The sequence below is a fragment of the Leopardus geoffroyi genome, chromosome D4, assembly GCF_018350155.1.
Source record: "Leopardus geoffroyi isolate Oge1 chromosome D4, O.geoffroyi_Oge1_pat1.0, whole genome shotgun sequence".
In the NCBI taxonomy this organism is placed as follows: domain Eukaryota; kingdom Metazoa; phylum Chordata; class Mammalia; order Carnivora; family Felidae; genus Leopardus; species Leopardus geoffroyi.
In genome coordinates, this window is record NC_059342.1 from 71,798,086 (window position 1) to 71,823,014 (window position 24,929).

At 38.8% G+C, this 24,929-nt stretch overlaps 1 long non-coding RNA gene across 1 annotated transcript in view; it reads right to left on the reverse strand.

Moving 5' to 3' along the window:
• LOC123592890 overlaps positions 1-22,957 on the reverse strand; it is a 44,204-nt gene extending 21,247 nt beyond the window's left edge. Inside the window, exons 1-2 of the long non-coding RNA XR_006709994.1 lie at positions 22,871-22,957; positions 17,546-17,619 (exon numbers count right to left, since the gene is read on the reverse strand). This is a non-coding gene — a long non-coding RNA (uncharacterized LOC123592890). The remainder of the gene's footprint in view (positions 1-17,545; positions 17,620-22,870) is intronic.
• Positions 22,958-24,929: the final 1,972 nt, after the last annotated feature.

A 24,929-nucleotide genomic window follows, 5' to 3' on the forward strand; every position in this document is an offset into this window, starting at 1 on the left:
TCATCATTCCAGTTAAACAAAGCCCAGAAAATACAGAATCCAAGTGCCTTTTTTCCTTAGAGTAAATTTTTCCTTTTTAGTTGTAAAATGTATGTAACAAATGTATTATAAAAAGAATATTCAGGGGCGCCTAGGTGGCTCAGTCAATGAAGCACGTGACTCTTGATTTTGGCGCAGGTCATGATCTCACAGTCGTGAGATGGAGCCTCACCTCAGCTCCACACTGGGCATCAAGCCTGCTTGGGATCCTCTCTCTCTCTCTCTCTCTCTCAAAACATAATATTCAAATAAGCAAGAGAAAAGATAACAATCACCTATAAATCACCTTCCAGGCTTATTTAGCAATATGTCACAAATTGTTGCCCATCTCATTAAAATTCTCTTATAGCGTCATTTACAATGTTGGGATTAGAACTTAGACTTCATTCCAATATGGAGAATAATAAATTATGGATGTGCCACCATTTATCTAACCTATTACCTGTGATCCAAATGTCCATTTGGTCAGAAGTCCACTGCCCTCCCCCAAGATTTCACATATTCCTGCAGAATTTAAATCCCTGCAGTTATCTCTGGCTTTGACTCTAGCTCTGCACTGAGTTCATTTAGAATATGATTGCCTTGGCATGTGCTGTATCTGATCCTGTCACTTCTCTGCTACAAACCTTATTGTTGTTATTATTATTATTATTATTATTTAAATCCAAGTTAGTTAGCATATGATGTAATAATGATTTCGGGAGTAGAATTTAGTGATTTATCACTTCCATACAACATTCAGTGCTCATCCCAACAAGTGCCCTCTTTAATTCCCATCAAACATTTAGCCCATTCCTCCACCTACCTCCCTTCCAGCAACCCCTCAGTTTGTTCTCTGTATTTAACAGTCTCTTATGGTTTGCCTTCCTCTTTGTTTTTATCTTATTTTTTCTTCCCTTCCTCTATATTCATCTGTTGTGTTTCTTAAATTCCACATGAGTGAAATCACATATATGTCTTTCTGTGAGTTATTTCACTTAGCATAATACACTCTAGTTCCACCCACGTTGTTGCAAATGGCAAGATTTCATTCTTTTTCATTGCTGCATAGTATTTCATTGTGTATATATGTGCTGTGTGTATATATATATATGTATATATACACACACCACATACATACATACCAAATCTTCTTTATCTACATCATCTTTATCTATTCATCAGTTGATGGACATTTAGGCTCTTTCCATAATTTGGCTATTGTTGAAAGTGCTGCTATAAACATTGGGATACATGTACCCTTATGCATCAGCACTCCTGTAACATTTGGGTAGATTCCAAGCAGTGCTATTACTGGACCATAGGGTAGTTCTACTTTTAATTTTTTGAGGAAACTCCATACTGTTCTCCAGAGTGGCTGCACCAGTTTGCATCCCCACCAACAGTGCAAGAGGGTTCCCTTTTCTCTGCATTCTTACCAATGCCTGTCATTGCCTGAGTTGTTAATTTTAGCGATTCTGAGAGGTGTGAGGTGGTATCTCATTATGGTTTTGATTTGTATTTCCCTGATGATGAGTGATGCTGAGCATCTCTTCGTGTGTCTGTTGGCCATCTGGATGTCTTTGGAAAAGTGTCTGCTCATTCTGCCACAAACCTTTTAATAAGTACTTTTCCATTGCCCTTGTAATAAAGTGTAAATTACTCAGCTTGACTTACAAATCCTGCATGTGCCTCCATTTCCAGACACTGCCCCCTCCCAACTGCCTACTCTCCTCTTTTCTCCTATGTTCCAACCACATGAACAATTGATTTTAGCTTCCCAAACAGTCAAATTCCTTCTTACCTCCAGACCTCTGCAAGTTGTTAAAAAAAATATTTACTAATCTATATTTCTACGCACTTTGCTTTAGGCCTGAAGGGCCTGGTCCAGAACAGACAAACCAGAACACATAGCGAGAACACAGATTTTAATATATGTAAGAATTTAATATGCTATAAAGTGTCACATATCAGTGGGAACATAATTAATTATCTAACAAATATTATGCAAGAATATTGGCCTCCACTGAGGAAAAAAAGTTAAGAATAATAAAGTTGAAAGCCCTACTTAATACTAGATATAAAAATTAACAAGCCAGATTTAAGATGTACATATGAAATACACATCTCAATGTACATATGAAACCATTAAAAACTGGAAGATATTACAACTGGTTAATTGACCTTGAGGTGTGAAAGGAAGTTCTAAGCATATAGCAATAGAGGTATCTTTAAAGGAAAAGTTTAACATATTCAATAACATAAAAATCAAGAGCTTTGGCAATTAGGGAAAACAAAGAGCAAATAAACTGAGCAATATCATGTTAGTTGTAATGAATGCTTTATATTTTATTGTATTCCCAGCTCACAGAGAAGGTCCCAATCCATATAACCCAGCAATTCTGTGGCCTCATCTCCCCCACGCTTATGTCCTCCCCACCAACTCTTGACCACATGAACTCCTTCCTGTCCTTCAACCCACCCTGCTTCTACCTCAATGCCTTAGCCCTTGCTTTGCTTTCCTTTGGGTTTTCTTTTCCCACTTACCTGCAAACCTTGCTTCTGCCTTTGCGTATTCTTTCCTATTGCTGCTGTAACAAATTACCACCAGCTTAGTGGCTTAAAAACCTCATAAATTTAGGGGCGCTTGGGTGGCTCAGTTGGTTAAGCATCCAACTCTTGATTTTGGCTCAGGTCATGATCTCTCAGTTCATGAGACCAAGCCTCATGTTGGGTTCTGAGCTGATGGTAGGAAACCTGCTTGGGATTCCCTCTCCCCCTCTCTCTGCCTCTCAAAATAAATAAACTAAAAAAAATTTTTAAACCCATGTAAATTTATTACCTTATACTTCTGGAGGTCAGAAATCCTAAGACCCAGGTGCCAGCAGAGCTGTACTCCTTCTGGAGGTTCTAGAGCAGAATCTGTTTGCATGCCTTTTTCACCTTCTAGAAGCTGCACAGGCAGCTTTGCTTCTTTGGTTCACGGCCCCTTCCTGCATCTTCAAGCCAGCAGCATAGAATCTTCAAATCTCCTTGACTCTACTTCCCCATGTTGCATCTCCTTCTCTGACTGACCTTCCACCTCCCTCTTGTAACAATCCCTTACAGTGGGCCTAATCTTCCCATCTCAAGGTCGTTATTAACCTAATCACACCGGAAAATCCCCTTTACATGTAAGGTAACATATGTACAAGTTTCAGAGATTCAGACATAGAAATCTTTGGAGAGGGCATTTTTCTGTCTACAAAATTTCCTTCAGATGTTGCTCAAATGTTACTTTATCAAAGAGACAACGCTACACCTAAATAAAACAGAAAGAGCTTCTGTTCCATCCCTAAACCTATGCTTCTGCTTCTCACTGTATTTTATTCTTTTGTTTAGCACTTTATACCATCTAATTTATGCAATCTCCATCAGGCCAGGGACTTTATATTATTTACCCATGGGTTCCCATAGCTAGAAGAGTGGGAAGCACATTATAGGTGCTTAATAAATGTTTGCTGAATGAATAAATGAACCAGAAAAAATAAAATGACTTGTTTCCAGGGCAAGAAAAATACCAGAGATGACAAACTCTCTTGTATTGATAAATAAATAGCAAAAAGAAAGGAAGAAAGGATGGACTGCATCTCCTCAAGTTGCTGTTGAATTGTGAAATCTCTCTGTTATTGGTCCGCAAAACTTTCCCTATGTCATGCATTAGATTTTCTTTAAATTTTGGCCAGAGCAGTATTAAGTCAGTGTAATGAAGGCAAGAGGTGACAAATCTATACATTTCTCAAGAAAAATCTCAATTCTTACATGTTCCTCCTGCCTCCATGGTAACCTAAGGAAGGTAAGTATAAGCAAAATCAAAAAGGGAGAAGGGAAAAAGAATGTTGAGCCCACGTGGCCCGTTCACAACAAAAGTCTGTTCCGTTGTGATTTGTAGTCTGTTATTCAGCAGGAAAGAATCTTGGAAAAACAAGCATCTTGTTCTTGGAATGTCAGAGAGAATCAAAATAATTCAAAATCCAATCAGTGGCTTTGAACAAAACACATATTCCTTTCTCCTGTTAGATTTGGACAAGAATTCCTCACACAGTAGAATTTATAGAGCTGAAGACTACTGGAATAATGAACAAGTTTAGGAAAATCCTGAACCACCCTGACTTGCTAAGAGTTGGGGACAACGGTGCAGGGCTATAGGGGGAGACCAAGGGAGAAGACGGGATAGGGTGCAATGTATGAAATGGAAGACTGAATTCTGGCAAGGGAACTGCCTGCTTTGGTATTCGCATAGCAGAGTAATGACACTTGAAACCTTTGCTTTTATTTTTCCTTAAAATGCACAAAGCCACATGATTGTTATAGTCACTCTTGCTGTATAAAAATTGTCCCATGGTTTAGTGGTATAAACTACAATCATTTGATTTTGCTCACAATTTTGAGGGTCAGGAATTTGGGACAGGCTTTGCTAAGTCTCTCTTTGGGGGTCTCTCATGCCACTACATTCAGATGTCACCTGAGGCTGCCGTCACCCAAAGACTTGCCTGGCTAGACATCTGAGTTGGCTCAATCATGTAGTTGGCAAGTGCTAACCTTTGGCAAGGTCTTTATCGTATTCAATATATAATTATTAAATCCATATCACCTGCTAAGCACTGTGCTAAGTAAATAGAATTATTACTGACTGAAGTAGGAAAAAAGGAAGGAGGGAAGAGTTTATTTCAGTTTGTCACATTTCACCTTAAAAATAATGTTCTTTTCGGCATGCAGAGAAACCATGTGGTTCGCTCTGGCTTTTGTCCTCCAATAGTTCAAGCATTTAAAGAGAGAACTTAAGGGGCACCTGGGTGGCTCAGTCAGTTAAGTGTCCTACTTCACCTTATGATCTCACTGTTTGTAGGTTCAACCCCTACATCGGGCTCTGTGCTGATAGCTCAGAGTCGGCATCCTCCTTCAGATTCTGTGTCTCCCTCTCTCTCTCTCTACCCCTCCCCAGCTTGTGCTCTGTCTCTTAAAAATAAATAAATGTTAAAAAAATTAAATAAAAAGAGAACTTAAAAGATTAGGTTCATAGGGGCACTTGGGTGGCTCAGTTGGTTAAGTGTCGACTCTTGATTTTGGCTCAGGGCATGGTCTCACAGTTGGTTCATGAGTTTGAACCCTGTGTCAGGCTCTGTGCTGACAGCGCAGAGCCTACTTAGGATTCTCTCTCCCCCTCTCTCTCTGCTCCTTCCCCACTCTTGTGCACTCTCTCTCTAAAAAATAAATAAATAAACTTAAAAAAAGATTAGGTTCATAAATCAATGTTTGGGAATAGCAGGAAGAAGAGTATGGGGTTCTCCTTGCTGCCTGCCCATATCAGAATCATGTTCTCTTGGATAGAGTGAAGAGGGAAGGAAGTGGAAGAGATCTGCCTGGGACTTACCTCCAAAGTGGGGCCCAGAAGCATCAGAGAGAGCCATGTGGTTCCCCCAATATAGCAATTAAGCAGGGGATTCCTGGTTGGAAGAGGCTATGCAGAAAATATGGGGCTCTCAGTCCTGGCCTGAGTGGCCCAGTGCTTAAGGAGCAGAGGGGCCTCGCACTAATCCCAGAGGTCTCATGAACCCCATGAGAGTTGGAGTCAAACCCACAAAAGCTAAAGATAGATTTTCTATCTGCCAGACATGATAGGACTAGAAATAGAAATCCATTTAAATAATCAAAAGTAAATCACATCTCTTCCTCATCCTCCTCCTCCCCTTCACTATACTCTCTGCCTCAGTGGTCACACTGTTTCCTCCACTTCTGTATATGTGTCTGTCTTGTCTCCCTTTGCTTCTTTCTTATAAGGACATCTGTCAAGGCATTTGGAGCCCACCCAGATAATGCAAGATAATCTCTCCATCTCAAAACCCTTAACTTAATCACACATGTAAAGGTCCTTTTTCCCTATAATCTAATATTTACAGGTTCCAGAGATTAGAAACTGGAATTTTGAGGACTTTTACTCAGCCCATCCCACCACTGAAGGGGTTAACAGGGCATCAAGTTGGCACATTCCTCTTAAATATTTAGACAAAAAAATAGTTATTTGTCCTATACTTCCAAATGAGTCTACGTGATGCTGCAGCTCCCTGTGTCTCTATTGTGAACTGACCCTGTCAAGAGCTTTTTATCATAGGCAACTCTGTCCTTTCTAACCCAATGATCATCCTTTGGGGCAATAGAAAGAATAATATAAATCCTCCTTTGGGTTCCTCATTATGTGCCTGCAAGATGTTATGATGCTTCTTTTGTAACCCCATTCATCATATCTGGGGTAAGTATGCCACTGACATTGCCATTTAATCACTCCACATATAATACTATGTAGGGTACAATTACTGTGTCAATTTGAGCTGTTTGCATTTAATTCCATCAAAAATTATCTCATGATATCAGAATACTATGAAGAATCACAAAGGAAAATAGATGTGAAAAAAAGCTAAATTATGTACTTGAACTGAGCCTGACTCATCTCCCAAATTTGCATGTTGAGTATAGACTCAGTCCATATACCACTGAAATCATCAATATTACTAAAACATTGCAGGATTAGGATAGACACCAAAGGCCTACGTAATTAAAAGACAATTAGCATTGAAAGGCTCTTGGATTATGATGGAGATAAATCTGCCATGCTTTTAATAAATAGACCTAATTGCTTTACTTGATTATCTATTTCTTTCTTTAGTATTAAATTTACAAGAAAAAAATGAAGTTCTTTAAAAGAAGCCTTAAAGATTCCATTTTTCAGCAGCCTTTGTCTTTAAGGGAAAAAATTCATTTTTATAATATATTGTTTCACAAAGTGGTTTATGATAATGTCTAAACCGTTTAGATTGCTTTGGGGACACATTTTAAGCCTTCATTTAAGAAAAAAAAACAGCTGAACCATGCATTACAGTAAATCAGTGACCTCTGGATCCTGTGTGTTGTGGGCTTGCAAATGGTTTCTTTTGCATTGCCGTCGTGAATTCTTTCCCAATGAACTCTGTGCAACATAATGAATATCCATATTTTGGATATAAGAAGCCCGCTTGGCCTCCAAACTCTATTATGTGAACGACAATTATTTCTTAAATACTAATTTAACATTCACAATGAAAATATACACGACTGTGTGGCATGACAGACCACTAGCCTAAGACCATCCTCTGAATCTAGATAAATAGGCAGAACCAAAACCAATGTTCTAGGTCTGCGATCTTGTAAGACTAGTTGATAGAGTCTTACTCCTGCTTCCTTACACCTCCTCTTACCCAGCTCTTGGGGTTTCCAGCAAAATTCCTGGATGGATCCAGAAGTCTCTTGCCTATGGCCAAAGCTCTTCCTCATAGGTTGTCTCATTCAGCCATGGCTGCTGCCTCTCCTAGTCCCTGCCACTTCTGTTGCTCTACAGTCCCAAGCAGCAGTAAGAGCAAAAGACAGTGAGGCATTCCCATCACAGAAATGGGTTGTACTGTTGTCAGAAACCTTGAGACTCCAGAAGCATCTGGGTTTTACTGCATGTTCATTAACAGCTTTTTCTTATTTCTACTTCCTAGGATGTGCCATATCAGAACTCCATAAAGAGGAAAGGAGAACTTTCCACATTCTTTCAGAGCTAAGAAATAACTGATCATACAATAAGTAAAAAAAAAAAAATTGAAGCAGAAATGGAAAACCAAATTATTTGAGCTAAAGACACGGATAAGCCATAAATGTTACAGTGGTTGAACTGCTAATTCCTCTTAGTGCTCTTTCTATTCCACTAGATGAAAAGATTAGTAACACTGGAAACTTTTAAGGATGACATTCAAATTCCTGGTAGCTTGATGAGGTTTTTTTTTTTTTTTACTGTAAATAATTTTGGGGAAAATTCATCTCTGGCATGCAATGATCTTGGAATATTTTCTGTGAAAAATAAAATAAGAATGCCTTTTATTGGTATTGGTACTGGTTTATAAAGATTATAAAGAGCAGCAACACACATTATCCCATTTGATCCTCAAAGCAACTCTGCAAAGCAAACAGGAAATTCATACTATGATTACCATTTTAAAGATGAGGAAACTGAGAACCAAAAATCATAAAGCTCCTGATCAAGATCTTATAAATAGTAAATGGAAATATTAGGTCTTGATCTCAGTTCACTGTATTTCCCATTAAACCATAATGCCCCTTCATCTAACTCTTTCTCTCTTTTTTTTTTCCTGGAAAAATAAAGGCACTCCTATTTTAAAATTGAAAAGGTTGTTAGTTTTAAAGGAAAAACAAAACCTTTCTCCTTTTTAAAATTGCATGAACAATAGATCTTCATTACAGAAAAATAAGAAAAAAAAAACTTTGAAAGGAAAAAAGCGGGAAAAATCTCTGGGTTATCACTTAGAAGCAATAACACCTAGAATTAATAACTTGGTGTATTTCCTTTTACACTATTTCCTGTGCAAGTCTGCCTATGTTAATAAATATAAATTTGCTTACAAAAATTGCACCATCTTTACAGACTGCTTTTGTGCACTGCCTTTTGCACTCAATACCTTTAGAACAACTTTTCATGTCAATATTTAAATACCAATAACTATCATTTTGATGACTACATACTATCTCATAGTAGAGGTATATCTAATTTGTTTAATTGAACCCCTAAAATGCCAAATTTAAGTTGTTTCCAAATTTCTTCTATTTTATTTTAATTTTTTAATGTTTATTTATTTAGTTTTGAGAGTAGAGAGGAGCAGAAAGAGAGAGAAACAGAGAATCCCAAGCAGGCTCTGCCCTGACAGTACAGAGCCCAATGCAGGACTTGAACCCATGAACTGTGAGATCATGACCTGAACCAAAATCAAGAGTCAGACACTTAACCAGCTGAGTCACCCAAGCACCCCAGTTGACTCTATTTTAAATAAGTAATGTGAATATTGCCTTAAGAAACATCAGACAAATCTAAATTGAAGAACATTCTAGAAAATAATTGTCTTTACTCTTCAAAAAGAATCAAGGTCAGGAAACATAAATAAAAAAAAGAATTGCTCCAGAAAAAAAAGAGAACAAGCAGTAAATGACTATAAAAGACAAAATTGGATGGCAATAAATTGAACAACCTAGAGGAGATGCATAAATTCCTAGAAATATATAGTCTACCAAACTGACACAGGAAGAAATTTTTAACAGACTCCTTACCAGAAATGAAATTGAATCAGTAATCAAAAAACTCCCAACAAACAAAAGTCCAGGACTAGATGGCTTCACAGGTGAATTCTACCAAACCATTAAAAAACCTATTAATACCTATTCTTCTCAAACTTTTCCATAAAATAGAAGAGGAAAGAAAACTTTCAAATTCATTCTATGAAGCCAGTCATAGAAGTCAGGTATCAAAACCAGATAATTATATCACAAAAAGGAAAACTACAGACCAATATCTTTTTTTTTTATTTTTTTTTAACGTTTATTTATTTTTGAGACAGAGAGAGACAGAGCATGAACGGGGGAGGGGCAGAGAGAGAGGGAGACACAGAATCGGAAGCAGGCTCCAGGCTCTGAGCCATCAGCCCAGAGCCCGACGCGGGGCTCGAACTCACGGAGTGTGAGATCATGACCTGAGCTGAAGTCGGATGCTTAACCGACTGAGCCACCCAGGCGCCCCACCAATATCTTGATGAACATAGATGAAAAAAAATCCTCAACAAAATATTAGCAAAATGAATCCAACAATACATTTAAAAAAATCTTTCACCATGATCAAGTAGGATTTATTCCAGGCATACAAGGGTGGTTCAATATTCACAAATCAATCACCCCAATACATAACATCAATTAAGAGAAAGAATGAAACCGTAAGATCATTTCAATAAATGCAGAGAAAATCAATTGACAAAGTACAAATTCCATCCATGATAAACACACTCAACAAAGTAGGTTTAGAGGGAACATACCTTAACATAATAAAAGCTTTATATGCAAAACCCACAGAAAACATCATCCTCAATAGAGAAAAACTGAGAGCTTTTCTCCTAAAGTCAAGAACAAGACAAGGATGTCTACTATCACCACTTTTATTCAGCATAGTACTGGAAGTCCTAGCCACAGTAATCAGACAAGAAAAAGGGATAACAGGCATCCAAATTGATAAAGAAGTAAAACTTTCACTATTTGCAGATGACATGATACTATATATAGAAAACCTTAAAGACTCCACTATAAAACCACTAAAACTGATAAAGGAATTCAGCAAGGTTGTAGGATACAGAATCAATGTGTAGAAATCTGTTGCATTTCTATTCTATATGCTACTAATGAAACAGCAGAAAGAAAAATTAAGAAAGCAATCCCATTTACAATTGCACCAAACATAATAAAATACCTAGGAATAAACTTAATCAAGGAGGTAAAAGACCTGTACTCTGAAAACTACAAAATATTGATCAAAGAAATTGAAGATGACACAAACAACTGGAAAGACATTCCCTGCTCATGAATCAGGGGAACAAATGCTAAAATATCCATACTACCCAAAGCAATCTACAGATTTAATGCAATCCCTTTCAAAATACCATCAACATTTTTCACAGAACTAGAACAAACAATCCTAAAACACGTATGGAACCACAAAAGACCCCAAACAGCCAAAGCATTCTTGAAAAAGAAAAGCAAAACTGGAGGTATCACAATTCGAGATTTCAAGTTATATTACAAAGCTGTAGCAATCAAAACAGTTTGGTACTGGCACAAAAATAAACACATAGATCAACAGAATGGAATAGAGAGTGCATGATTATACAGTCAATTAATATTCAGGAAAGGAGGCAAAAAATAACATGGGAAAAAGCCCCTTCAACAAATGGCGTTGGCAAAACTGGATAGCTACATGCAAAAGAATGAAACTGGACCACTTTCTTACACCATACACAAAAATAAACTCAAAATGGATTAACGACATAAATGTGAAACCTGAAGCCATAAAAATCCTAGAAGAGAGCACAGGCAGTAATTTCTCTGACATCAGCCATAACAACATCTTTCTAGACATGTCTCCTGAGGCAAGGGAAACAAAAGCAAAAATAAACTATTGGGAATACATCAAAGTAGAAATCTTCGGTACAGTAAAGGAAACAATCAACAAAACTAAAAGACAACCTACAGAATGGGAGAAGATATTTTCAAATGCCATATCCAATAAAAGATTAGTACCCAAGATATATAAAGAACTTTAATAATTCAACACCAAAGAAGCAAATAATCTAATTAAACAATGGGCAGAAGACATGAACAGACATTTCTCAAAGAATACATACAGATGGCCAAAGGACACATGAAAAGATACTCAATATCACTAATCATCAGGGAAATGCAAATCAAAACCACAATGAAACCTCACCTCACACCTGTCTCAATGGCTAAAATCAAAAGCATAAGAAACAACAAGTGTGGGCAAAGACGCAGAGGAAAAGGAACCCTCCTGTACTGTTGGTGGGAATGCAAACTGGTGCAGCCACTCTGGAAAACAGTGTGGAGGTTCCTCAAAAAATTAAAAATAGATCTACCCTATGACCCAGAAATAGCACTGCTAGTAATTTACCCTAGAGATACAGGAGTGCTGATGCATAGGGGCAATTGTACCCCAATGTTTATAGCAGCACTTTCAACAATAGCCAAATTATGGAAAGAGCCTAAATATCCATCAACTGACAAATGGATAAAGAAATTGTGGTTTATATACATGATGGAATACTACGTAGCAATGAGATAGAATGAAATATGGCCCTTTGTAGCAACGTGGATGGAACTGAAGAGTGTGATGCGAAGTGAAATAAGCCATACAGAGAAAGACAGATACCATATGTTTTCACTCTTAGGTGGATCCTGAGAAACTTAACAGAAGACCATGGGGGAGGGGAAGGGAAAAAAAAGTTAGAGAGGGAGGGAGCCAAACCATAAGAGACTCTTAAAAACTGAGAACAAACTAAGGGTTGATGGAGGGTGGGAAGGAGGGGGAAGGTGGGTGATGGGCAGGGAGGAGGGCACTTATTGGGATGAGCACTGGGTGTTAGATGGAAACCAGTTTGACAATAAATTTCATATTAAAAAAATTAAAAAATAATAATAGTAATTTAAAAATAAAAATAGTAAAATAAAAGAATGAAGAAAAGATCTATTGTGCAAGCATGAATCCAAAAGTTACTCCCAAAAAAAGTCAACTGATGGTTAAAGCACAAAGAATAACAACAATAGTAGAAGTGAAATATGTGGCAATGATATCACAAAGAAAGTGAGAGCCACATCTCCTGAAGAACTTCACATTTAACTCCATATGTCACTAAGAGTTAAAGCTGGAATCCTAACAAAGTCCTATAAATCCCCATGCCATCTGTCCCTATTAATTCTCTCACTTCCTCTCCTTCTATTCTCCCTGCTTTGCTCACTGGGCTCCATTCACACTAACCCATCCGGCTATTGTGAGAACATTCTGGACAAAGTCCCTTTGGGCCTGGTGGCTGCCTCTTCCCCAAAGACTCTCACGCTAAGATGGCCAGAGGCTAACACACTTCTAAATGAGGACCACCTAGACAAATCTACTTCCAGTTGTAACCCACACACTCATCCCTAGCCCTGTGCCCTCCCTTATTTTTTTCATAGCACTTACCCCCTTTTAACACACTATATGAATTTCCTTGTTTATTGAGCTTATTATTCATTTTATGTCCCCACCTGCTAGAATGTAAGTCCCAATAGAGTATCGTCGGTTTTCTTGATAAATGTATTCCAAGGCCATATAACAGTGGCTGGGATATAGTAGTTGCTTAATATATCTTTATTTGTTTAATGAATGAATAAATGAATATCTGTTGGAGAAGGGAAAAAGGGAAATATGTTAATGATAATAATACAAATATTACTCTGAGAACACAGTGCACCAAAAGAGAAGACATGACTTACATGGGCAATTAGACTCATTTTAGCCTTTTGTATAAAGAAGTATCCAAATGAAAATGGTTTTACGAATTTCAATACAGCAGAGATTAATAAGTTCAACCTCAAACACAAGTCCATTTTTCACAAAGAGGATACCAAGTCAGTGAGAGGCACACACAGTTCTGTGATGTCAACTGCATTCGAACTGCATATCCTCTGCTTAGAGTCACCTGACATAAGAATAACATGATGTTTACACACAGCACCTGGATGTGTGTGCCCTTCATTCTCTATTCCTTTTATTTATTTTTTTTTAAATCCATTGCAAAAAAAAAATCCATTGCACATTAAATGCTAAAGCTAAGGGATTTGCAGAACGTCCATTAGAGATAAGAAACACCAAGCTACTGTTTGTTCATTTTCAACTAGCAGACATCTCTAGGCATAGATGTCACCCAGAGTAGTAATGTAAACAGGTCATTTAAACAAGGAATTCAGGTAGAAAATGGAAATCATTGAAGAACCATTAATGCCCACACCAGCCTGCTTCAGCTAGAAACAAAGAAGAAAGATGCACTCACCATGTGAATGGATGGTAATAGGGTACATCAGATAATTCTGGCCTTCTACAGGCCTGCTAGCATCCACCCACATGAAAATGTTGTCAGTCTTCAAGAACCAGGGGCGCCTGGGTGGCTCAGTCGGTTAAGCGTCCAACTTCAGCTCAGGTCATGATCTCGTGGTTTGTGAGTTCAAGCCCCCCATCGAGCTCTGTGCTGACAGCTCTAAACCTGGAGTCTGCTTCGGATTCTGTATCTCCCTCTCTCTCTGCCCCATCCCTGCTCACACTCTGCCTCTCTCCAAAATAAACATTAAAAAATATTTTTACAAAAATCTTCAAGAACCAGCTTAAATTCTCTCTCCTTCATGAAGACTCAGTGATTCCCAGAAATGAATGACATACTGGCTTCTATCAGATCTCAGCACCACATTGATAGCAACTTGTGGTACTTATACCTTAGATATATAGTCATAAGTATTCAACATGGGGGCACCTGGGTGGCTCAGCCAAGAAAGCATCTGACTCTTGATTTCAGCTCGGGTCATGATCCCAGGGTCATGGGATCAAGCCCTACGGTAGCATTCTCTCTCTCTCTCTTTCTCTCTCTCTCTCTGTTTCTCACCCCCTCCTCTGCTCACGCATGCTCTCTCTCTAAAATTAAAAAATAAATAAACAAAAAACCAAGTATTCAACATAGCTGCCACCATGAGGGAAGGTATCCTGTGTTTGAATCCTGTGTGTGTCCTTTGGCACCTCACATATATATCCATCAAACCCTTAACTGAATCAAATCAAATGCTTCCAAAATTGTCTCCCATGCTGGGAAGCCAGGAAAGATTTCTGTATACAATAGATATTTGCTGAATTCATTTGAATGGAATCCCAAGAAGATTTCTATTTCTGGAAACTTTTTCTATTAGTTCTGTCGGAGCTCAGGTAGACCACTAAGGTCAGCAGCTATCACTTGTTCTTATTCTTTTATTTAAATTAACCAAACTTTCTTTAGCCAAATTTTATTGATTTCTAGTATAAAACAGCATATAGTCTGAATGATTGCCTAAATCATTCAAATGTAGTCTCCATGAAGACAGTAGTTTTTGTCTCTTGGTTCTTTGCTCTTATGATGATTAAAACAGTCCCTGACACATAGTAGATATTCAGTAATAATTACTGAATGAAGTTGTTCAAAACATCATGAAAACCCAGCTTTCTTCCAACAGACTATGAAAAGCAGCCTACTTATTACAGACACAGTGGTGGATCATTTCCTAAGAGCCTCCAACTTTCCCTCCATCCCTATAGGCCCATGTCTCTCTGCACCTTGAGAGGGAGAGTCTGTTTCCTTTTCCTTGAGCTTGAGCTGGCCTTGTGACTTACTTTGTGCAACAGAATGCATGGGAGGGGGATGTTCTGGGATTTACACACCTAGATCTTAAAATACCTGTAGCCTCTGCTTTCTCCGTCTCAGGGTCCATGGGGTAATGAGAACCCATGGAAAAAGAGAAACCTAGCCAGGAGGCCCTGAGCCATCCCAGCAGAGATTCTGAACATGGAAGTGATCTTAGATGTTCCAACCCCACCCACGTTCCCAGCTGAATGCAACTGCACGAGTAACTCCAGCCAACACATGGAGTGAAGACTGGCATCCCAGCAAGCTCTGCTCTGTTGCAGAATCATGAGTAAATAACTGGGTTTTGTTGTCACAGCCACTAACTCTAGAGGTGGTTTGTTACACACACTAGATAACTGAAGCAATCCTAATTCATTTGTCTACATATCTGTCCTTTCTGTATGTTTGCATAAAAAATACTGTGAAATGATTATCACTTAATATGTGTTTCTGGGTGGTGACATCTTTGGTGGGGCTTTTTCTTTTTTGTCTTTAGTTTTTTGTTTAGTACTTTATATTTCTGGAATTGCATTAATAAAATGTATTTCATAAAAACAATAATTATTCTTTTCTTATCATTTAAAACATTAACAGATCTAAAAGAAATATTTATAAAACATATAAAGAATATAAAAAACTTCAAAAATACCTTTATACCTACCCACCACCCAGTTTAAGAAATAGAACATTATATTCAAAGCTTTCTATGTGCTCCTTCCATAACCCAACACCTTCCCTCAATTTCTGCTTCATGAACTTTGCTTTGCTTCTCTATGAAAATTTCTCCAAATATGAGTATGTACCCAAACACACAATTGTATGGTTTCATGTTTGTGAAAAGATGGAATTCTATTTTATTGCTGTATCGTATTCCATTCCCTTAACACACTGTGCTAGCCCATTCAGCTTGCTATAACAGAATACCACACACTGGGTGGCTTGTGAACAACAGAAGTTTAAGTTCTCACAGTTCTGAAGTTTGGGAAGTAAGTCCAAGATCAAGGTGCCAGAAGATCTGGTGTCTGATAAAGATGTCCTCACATGGCAGAAGGGATGATGAAGCTCTCTTGGGTCTCTTTTACAAACACACTAATTATATTCACGGGAGCTCCACCCTCATGACCTAATCACTTCTCAGAGGACCCCACCTCTTGACACCATCACACTGGGAGTTAACACTTCAACTTATGAGTTTGGGATGGGGGAGAACACATTCAGTCTTAGTACACACCACAGTTTACCCATTCTACTGTTGTTGAACACTTCTGTTTGTTCCTAGATTCCACCAGTTACCAAAAGGGCTGCCGTGAATATTCTTATACATATCCCTGACGCAAGAATATTCGGTGCATGCCCAGAAGTGCTAAATACTTTGAGAGGCAATATAGTGGAGAGGTTAAGATGAGGCTCTAAAATCTAACAGACCTGGATTCCAGCCCCTATTCCTTCACTCAGTCATCCCTGTGACCTTGTGCTGCTTAATCAATTCCTCTAACAGTCAGTAGGTCTAACCTTTGGTGCATTTGGTAATCACCTGAGGAGGTCTAAAAAATCATAGAAGCCTAGGTCTTGCCTTCAGAGGGTCTGATTTAATTGGTCCAAGTGGATGGTAGCCTGAGCACTGACAGTTTTAAAAGCCCCACCCCTACCCCAGGCATGCGAATGGGCAGCCACATCTGAGAACCAGTTTCCCCATCCGTGAAACCTTGATGAGGACAACAGTTAACAGGGCCTTACCAGAGCGCTGCCAGAAGGACAAAATAGTGTGCGTGACAGTGCCTGGAAGTCAATAATTTTAGCCCTTCTGGTGAAAGCCCTCACTCCATTACATTTTAAGTTTGAGTACAGCTGATATTGGAAGTATCATAATAAGTAGGATTTGATGACTGGGTGGATGCAGAGAAATAAAGGACAGGAACCCTGGTTCGTATGCTCTGAAGGGGAAAATACAGAAAAGGGAACAGACCAGTCTTTTGACTCCAACTATCTAGACACAATCTCTCAATTACTCTCTGTTGTAATTTTCCAAGTTTATGTGAGATGTGAGTGATTCGAAACCCAGTTAGAGGCTTGCCTTTATTGTTTGCTGGCCTCACTGGGGGTGGAATCTTAGAAATGTTAGTGTCTTATAGAGATAATGTTCTCTTTGTTCAAAGATTTTGTTTTCCAACCAAGGAAATAATTAATTAAGCTTGTGTTCTCCCATCCCCCTCTATGATGTTCTAAACAGCAGTACTTATTTGGGACATGATATTAATTTTGTTTGGAATCCATGGTGACATAGTATTTGTTTTTTGTCATGAACATGTTACAAAGTGGTTTTATGATTTTCTAAACCAATCATTGCATTAGGAATCTTCCTTCATGCAGACAAAATTAAAAATCTGCCTCAATCTCAGACATCAAAAAAATCTTTCTCTAATTCAGTTAATGAGTTAGGCTTCCCCCGCCCCAAGAAAAAAGAGTGTTAAATATCTGGAATTCATAATAACATCAAATTTTCTTTTATTGAGTAAACTGATTTGTTACTTTCAAAAACCACTTTAGTCAAATAGGTTATTACACTTATTCCCTTAAACTGTCATTTAGCAAATAAACACTGACATAGAATGTCCACCAAAAGAGAAAAAAATGTGAGGAAGAGATACCTTACAAAGATAGGAACTTACTGGGTGGTGAGAACAGTTCAGGGAATCTGTGGCCTGACTGGGCTAGGCCCGCAGCTAGATTTCATCTAATCCACCTGTCAGATGCCAAGAAAAATAAGTGCATTTTGTAGAGCCTGGTATCTCTAGCTCTCCCCTCTGACCTCCTTCCTTCCTGACCCTTTGACCTTCCCCGCAGGAGCTGCTCTGAGCAACTGTGCCCAGCACCTGGGAGGCCAACAATTCTGCAGAGGCCAACAAGTCAACATTCCACCGGGGACGCTGTGGCTGGATAATTCAACAAATTCAGCTGTTCTCCTCGCCACACCCTCCATCTAGGCTTCCACCCAAGGTTCCTCCTTCTTCACTATTAAAAATTGTAAGTCAAGGCCCCCAGTCTCTCTTCTCACCCCTCCCAACCAGTCCCCCCACCCCTGCTTCCCACCTCTATGCCTCCCTGCCTGTGAGCCTCCCCACAGTGCCTTGTGGAAACCCCAACTCTAGAAGGAACGAACTTCCTTTGGTCTACAAATATTTTCTTGAGCATTCCCCCAACATTACTGACAAGTGGATTTATTGGATTCCCTCCCAAACCTGTCATTCCATTAGACACAATCACCCACTTAGTCAGGAGGACACCAACTGTTAGAATAAACGTGACCTTCTGCCATTTGCCCTCCCATATCCAGTCTGTGGCCATGTCTTGACTACTGTGACTCCAGTGACTTTACAGGGAGCAGGGAATGAGATGGGCCCAGGCTTGGTTCATTAGCCCTTCTATTATTTATTAAGATCTTTTTATGAAAAAGTTTAAAAGTACACTTAAATACAGAGAATAGTACAGCAAAAATCCCATATCCCCACCACCTAACTGCCTCAGATTGTAACATTTTACAACACTATATTCTATTCCATTTCCTTTCAATGCTTTTTTTTCTAACAGATGAGACTCAAAAGCATTGAGTGACTTTCCCCAGACCTACAGCCCTCACCCAGCACAATGTCTAAGACACAGAGTATGTGAAGGCTCATTTTCTCAATAGCTCTCACCTAATCTATGAGCCTCCTTGGGTCCCCCCTGTCCTTTCTCCCAAGCTCCCTTTCTAATCTGCTTCCTTGGAATATAGATGTTTCTGTCTGTACTGTCAAATTTTCCTTGCACTATCTGCCTATTTCCTTTTATTTTTTTCTCCCCATGCCATTCATTCTGTTTTTCACTTAGTAGCTATTTCATAAGCACCTACTATGTACCAGGCACTATTCCAGGCCCTCAGGATATGCATCCATCTACCTTCTTCTCTATGTAGCTTTGTCTTTGCTGATCCTTGCTGTTGGACCATCTGTCAATATGAATTTCTTCCCCTTTTCCTTTCATCATCCCTACCCTCCTCAGCTCTTGCCATACTTCCCTCACCTCACTGATTACAAAGGAAAATAGAAGCATTATTTTACTTACTGCATTTTTATGTTAGAATGATATGTCCTCTGTAGCTTTATTTTAAAAAAAAACTGATTAAGAAATAATTTCCTATTGATTAATGTTCAGATTTTTGACAGTAATACCTTCAAAAAATCTTTTCTTTCCCACCAAGCACTTTGTATCCCAACCACATTTGAATAGCCTCCATGCTACAGACTTACTCCCAGACCTTTACTCAGGCTGTTCCCCATTATATGGGGTGTTTTCAACCTGGATTTGTCAAGGTTCTTGGGAGGCTTGTCTGCCACTGTCTGCTTTTTCGCCCATGTCTCCAGCATTTAGCACAATGCCTGGTACACAGGATGAGCTCAAGAAATGGTCATTGTATTTAAAAAAAACAAATATTAAGTTACTCATCACTTGGGACAGCATGTTTTCTTTTAGCTGATGGGCCACCATAGAAACAAATTTTTTAACTTACATTGACCAACCAAAATGGAAAAAGAGACGGCAAGAATAGACAAGGAAGAGAAACATGTCACTCAGAAAGACTGAGAAGCTCTGAGGTTGTTCTTTCTCATGGGGTTACAGAACTGTCAGAGGTGGGGTCGAGGCAACTGCAAATAGTTTGCCTCCCTACTAATCCTTCAGGGGAGGGAAACCTGTTCTAAGTAGGCAATGTGACAGCTGCAATTCTACCAGCACATTCCACAAAAGTCACAAGAAAACTGATGAGAATTCGAATACTCTGTGATAGCAGTAAGAAAAAGCTTCCAAGGAAAAACACCAGGAAAGGGACTTGGTGACTCTTAGCCCTCGGAAGAGTGAATATTTAAAACACATGAATCTGTTAGACCCACCTCCTCCCCTGCCCCCCCATAAATCAGAGGTTAGAGAAGATGGCATCAAATGCCCCAGTGAAGGTTTACACCGAGGGGCACAGCACCAGGGCTAAATCAAAGAACTGAAAGTTAAAAAATCGTAATAACCTCCTCTCTCTAGACCCCACCCCTGTCCAAGCTGGTTTACAACACTGTGGGTGAGATCATTCACCTGCACCAAGAGATAAAGCTCTTTATGATTCACTCCCTTAGGAACTCAGTAATTAAGATCATTTAGAAAATGAATAAGAGCTGTTTAAGCAAACAGGCATTCCTGGCAAAGGGATGCTGCAGGGTCTTGGAGCAGCTGGATCTTCATGGGGGCTAAAAAAAAACCCCACATCCTTCAAGAAGGACAATACTCTGCAGCATCTACCTGCAATCAAGTTACCCAGGGTGCTTGTTACGAGTTCAGATTTGGGAACCCCAACTCTTTTCTACTGAATCAATGTTTACACACAGAGATGTGGTTCAGTGTTGAAACTAGGAAATTTAGAACAAAACAAAACTCTCCTCTCTAGGCCTCCCTCGGATCTTAACTGGTTACAGATCTTTTGTGAGACCTTTCATTTCCACACAAGGACATAGATAGAGCTTGTGAGGGTCAAATATGTGTCAGCAAGTTTCCCTGGTGATTAATATTCGCTGAAGTGTGAGAAGAGCTTCAGGGTCTGAAGACCATCACCATGGCACACGTAAAGGGCCTTTCATGTGAGACGGAAAGCTACCTGTTCCCTGGAGTTTCTCAGCTCTGAGACCACTCTCCCTTGACCTCAGACCTGAAGAACTGCAGGCAGGAAACCGTTTCCTCCTGTTTCAGAGCCTCTATGTCTTTTGCTCTTGCATAGAATTGTTCCATTGAACTTTGTACTCCTAACAGCTGCTTATATTTGTCACATCATCCTATTTAGTCTTCTCTTTCAGTAGATTTATGTACTTCTTTGATTTTCTATTTCGTTATTCTAATGTACTCTTCTTGCTTAAATTCTGACTTCCTACTAAATTGTAAAAATAATTCATCATCCTTGTTTTGTAATTAAGTGATACAGCAATTATAACAAACCATTATAGCACCTAGGTGGAGAATTTATTGGTGTCTACTGAATAGTTCTTTAAACTTTCTGTACTTTAAAATTTTTCCAGGGGTGCCTGAGTGGCTCAGTCAATTAAGTGATTGATTCTTGGTTTCGGCTCAGGTCATGTTCCCACAGTCTGTGGGTTCGAGCTCCACATCAGGCTCTGCACTGGCAGTGCCGAACCTGCTTAGGATTCTCTCTCTTCTTTCTCTCTGCCCCTCCCCTACTCATGCTCTCTGTCTTTCTCTCTCTCAAAATAAACAAACTTTGAAAATGTAAATTTTTTCATAATAAAATACTGGGGAGGAAGAATTCCAAAGGTACAGAAAGTGAGTGAAAAGTAAACTCCTCCCCTCTCCTTTTGCTTACTTCAATCTAATTCCCAGAAAATAATCACTGTCAACAATTTTTTTTTAATTTTGTAATTTTCAGGCACACAGCTTTACAGTTCAACCTCTGTACACACTACAAAGTGATCCACCACAAATCTAGTTCCCGTCCATCACCATACAGTTGAACCCCTTCAACAATTTCTTATATATTCTTCCAGAAGTTGTCTCTGCATAAGCAATCACATTTTTTTTCTACTTGATTGCATACATATGACATAAGTGCATAAAAGCATAAAAAACAAATCTTGGGGCACCTGCGTGGCTCAGTTGGTTGAGCATCAAACTTCAGCTCAGGTCATGATCTTGGGGTTCATGAATTCAAGCCCCACATCCAGCTCACCACTGTTAGTGCAGAGTCTGCTTCAGATCCTCTGTTCCCCTCTCTCTGCCCCTCCCCTGCCTGCAGTCTCCCAAAAAATTTTAAAAAATTAAAAAAAAATTTTAAAGCATGAAAAGCAAGTCTGATCTTGCTTTTCTCAGTCATCAACATATCAGGAATTTCTTTTCAAATGAGTACATAGAGATCAGTCCATTTTCTAGTTGCTATATAAAATTTCACTTTATGAATATACATAATTTGAACAGTACTACAGTGAGAGATATACAGGCTATGCAGGTAGTTTACAGTTTGGTTATTTGTTTAGCTGACACATCAATACGCAAAACGTCACCATGAACACCCTTATGCCATCTTTTTATATTCACCAGTTATTTGTATAAGATAAAATCCTAGAAGTGAAAATGATGGGCCAAAATCTGCATTGAAATGTTTTAAAATATTGCAAAATTGACTGCTAAAAATTCACACCAATTTATATGCCCATAAAGCATTTCTATTTTCCTACAATTTCAAATATGTTTAACATTTTCAAATTTCTTCCTCTTTGCCAATCTGATAAGTGAAAAAAAGCACTCTGAATCTAAATTCATTTCTTTAACTAAAAGAAATGAGCATCTTTTCACATATATGCCATTTGTATTTTTTTTTCCATAAACTGCTGATTCATGTTCTTCACCCAAATTATATTAGGGTTTTCAACTTTTTTGTTGATTTATTTAAAAGCTCTTCATGTATTAAGAAAATTAGCCTACTTGCCATATATGCTGTAAAAAGACATTGACAGTCGATCTTTTGCCATCTTATCTCATTTGTAGAATTTTTGCATTGCAGAATTTGGGAGTGAGGTTTTACCACAGAACAGTTTTTCACAATTGTACAAACAATAAGTGATCATTACAATGAATTGGAATAACACATAAAATACCATATATGTATTTAAAACAAGCAGCAGCAGCAACAATAAACTGCACCCATAGTTACAGAGAGATGACTAAAGTTAATACTGTATTGTATATTCAAAAAGTTTCTAAGAGAGCATATGTATATATAGGGATGGAAGATAGATAGATAGATAGATAGATAGATAGATAGATAGGCAGGCAGATAGACAGATAGATATACAAAACAACCTAAACCACTTATATGATTCATTCATACAAATGGAATACCATCCATCCAATTAAAAAGCGTGTTGTAACTGTTACATGAAAAACCAGTTTACAAAAGAGTAGATACTTACATACATGTAAGACTTTGCTATTTACAAAGTACATCCTGCTGTGTGATACTTCCAACAACTCTGAAATATGCCACTATCACCATCCTATAGGTGACAAAACAGAGAGTCAAGAACCAAGTGATTTCTCTGAAATGACATATTTAGTAAATGATCCAGGACTTCTAACTCCAAATTACCTGATTTCTCCAATTGATCCAGCTGCCTCAAGGGGAGAGTGAGAATGCAGAATAACATTTAGAAGGAGAGATGTTTCCATAGGTATGTAGCTTAAAAGTCTTTCGAATTATAATTGTACTAGCATACATCCCCAAATCACACTTTTATTCCCAAAATTCAAATTTCAACATAATTCTAACGTGCACAAATTACTGTATGTTTATTAAGCACAATCTAAATCTATCTTCAATGTTACAAAAGAAGTACTTGGTACGGAATGTGTCTGGTGACACACACCATAATGATCTCCCACTCCCTCATTATTTCTTGTGAAGCAATATATTTAATTATATCTGTCAATGACTAATATAACAGGCAGTCCTAACTTGGGACTGTCTTCTACATTAAATTAGAATTGCATTTCCTCCTCTGTCAATTCAGTCTTGTTTTCCACAGAAAGGCAAGCAGGATTGCTTGGTGCTAAATGTCCCATTAGCATTCTCTGACCTTCTGCACAGCTGGCTGCAGCTCTGAACCTGCTGTGGCCACTGAGACACACAAAAGAAATGGGAAAAGTCATTTAATGTCTAGAGTGATCCAAAATGCCAAGGAGCGGCCAGGCCATACCCAATAAAGGAAAGAAAAGAAATAAATAGGCCCGACTGGGCTACTAGAAATAAAGGAGGCAAGAGCCCTGAAGATCTGGGGCCACAAAATTGCCTGCATCAAAAAAAACCCAAATATACAAAAAACAAAAACAAAAAGACAGGGACACCTTTGGGAAAGCTGGTGACATACATACATGTTTACAAATCTCCCATCAAGAAAGCAGACTATATTTGTTTTTAAAAAAGAAAGCACGATCATTAAAACTAATCCATGTAAAATCCAAGGAAAAGTTCCAGCCTCATAGTGCAAATCTCAACAACCATTGAATCCATATATCACTGTTCTCCTTGACTAAGTGTGCAGTGCGGTATAATAAAGCAGACAGAATTTGAGGGGAAATACTAATATTCCCTAATTTAGAGAAACAGAAGTCTGGAGGTGGTAGTTGCAGAAAAAAAAAATACCCACTTAGAGCTACACTCCCTCCAACCAATTTTTTCCCCTCTGTATAAAAACAATATTCTGAGGCCAGGACTGTGCTGGGCTGCAAGAGTTTCCTCTGACCAACAGATGTTGGCAACAAAGAAGGTGGCAGACACCAGAATTTAATCGACCTCCCTACTTTTCTAACTCCCTTCCTCCTCACCTGCCTCTGCCATAGAGTCTGTAAAAGATAAAGATTCAATTTCCCTGCCTCTGGTCAGGTATGAGTGGCAACGAGCCAACTCCCAGCCAAAGAAATGGAAGTAGAAGTCTCTTGGTGCTGCGTCTTCCTCTCCACCTTTCTCCCTCCTGGAACCCAGGCCCAGCCTGGAGGTGCAGCAGACCTCACAGAAATGGAAGGGCAGGAGGGCAGAAGGAGCCTGCATCTGATGGCATTGTTGAGTCACCCAACCAGTCCTAGACTGACCACCTCTGGTCTTCTTGTTTTCTGCTTCAGCTACAGTAGAGTTGTTTTGATTATGTGAAACTAAACACAACTCTAATACAACAAAATATCTCCTGGAGTGAAGCCACGAATCAACTGGGTGTCAACACCAAAAGAGCAGTCCTGAAAAAAGAAGTAGAAAGATGCAGGAGGGGACTCTTGTAAACACACACACACACACACACACACACACACACACACACACACAGAGTTAGACATGATGGGATACAAGATAAAACAGTAGCAATGGGGGTGGAATAAAAGGGACAGACTGAAGAGATTGTTGGAGAAACTGGGCCCAACTTTCCTCTTCCCCACTCCCAGACCCCATTAAAACGGGAAAAGGGTGATAAAAATGGGAGAAAA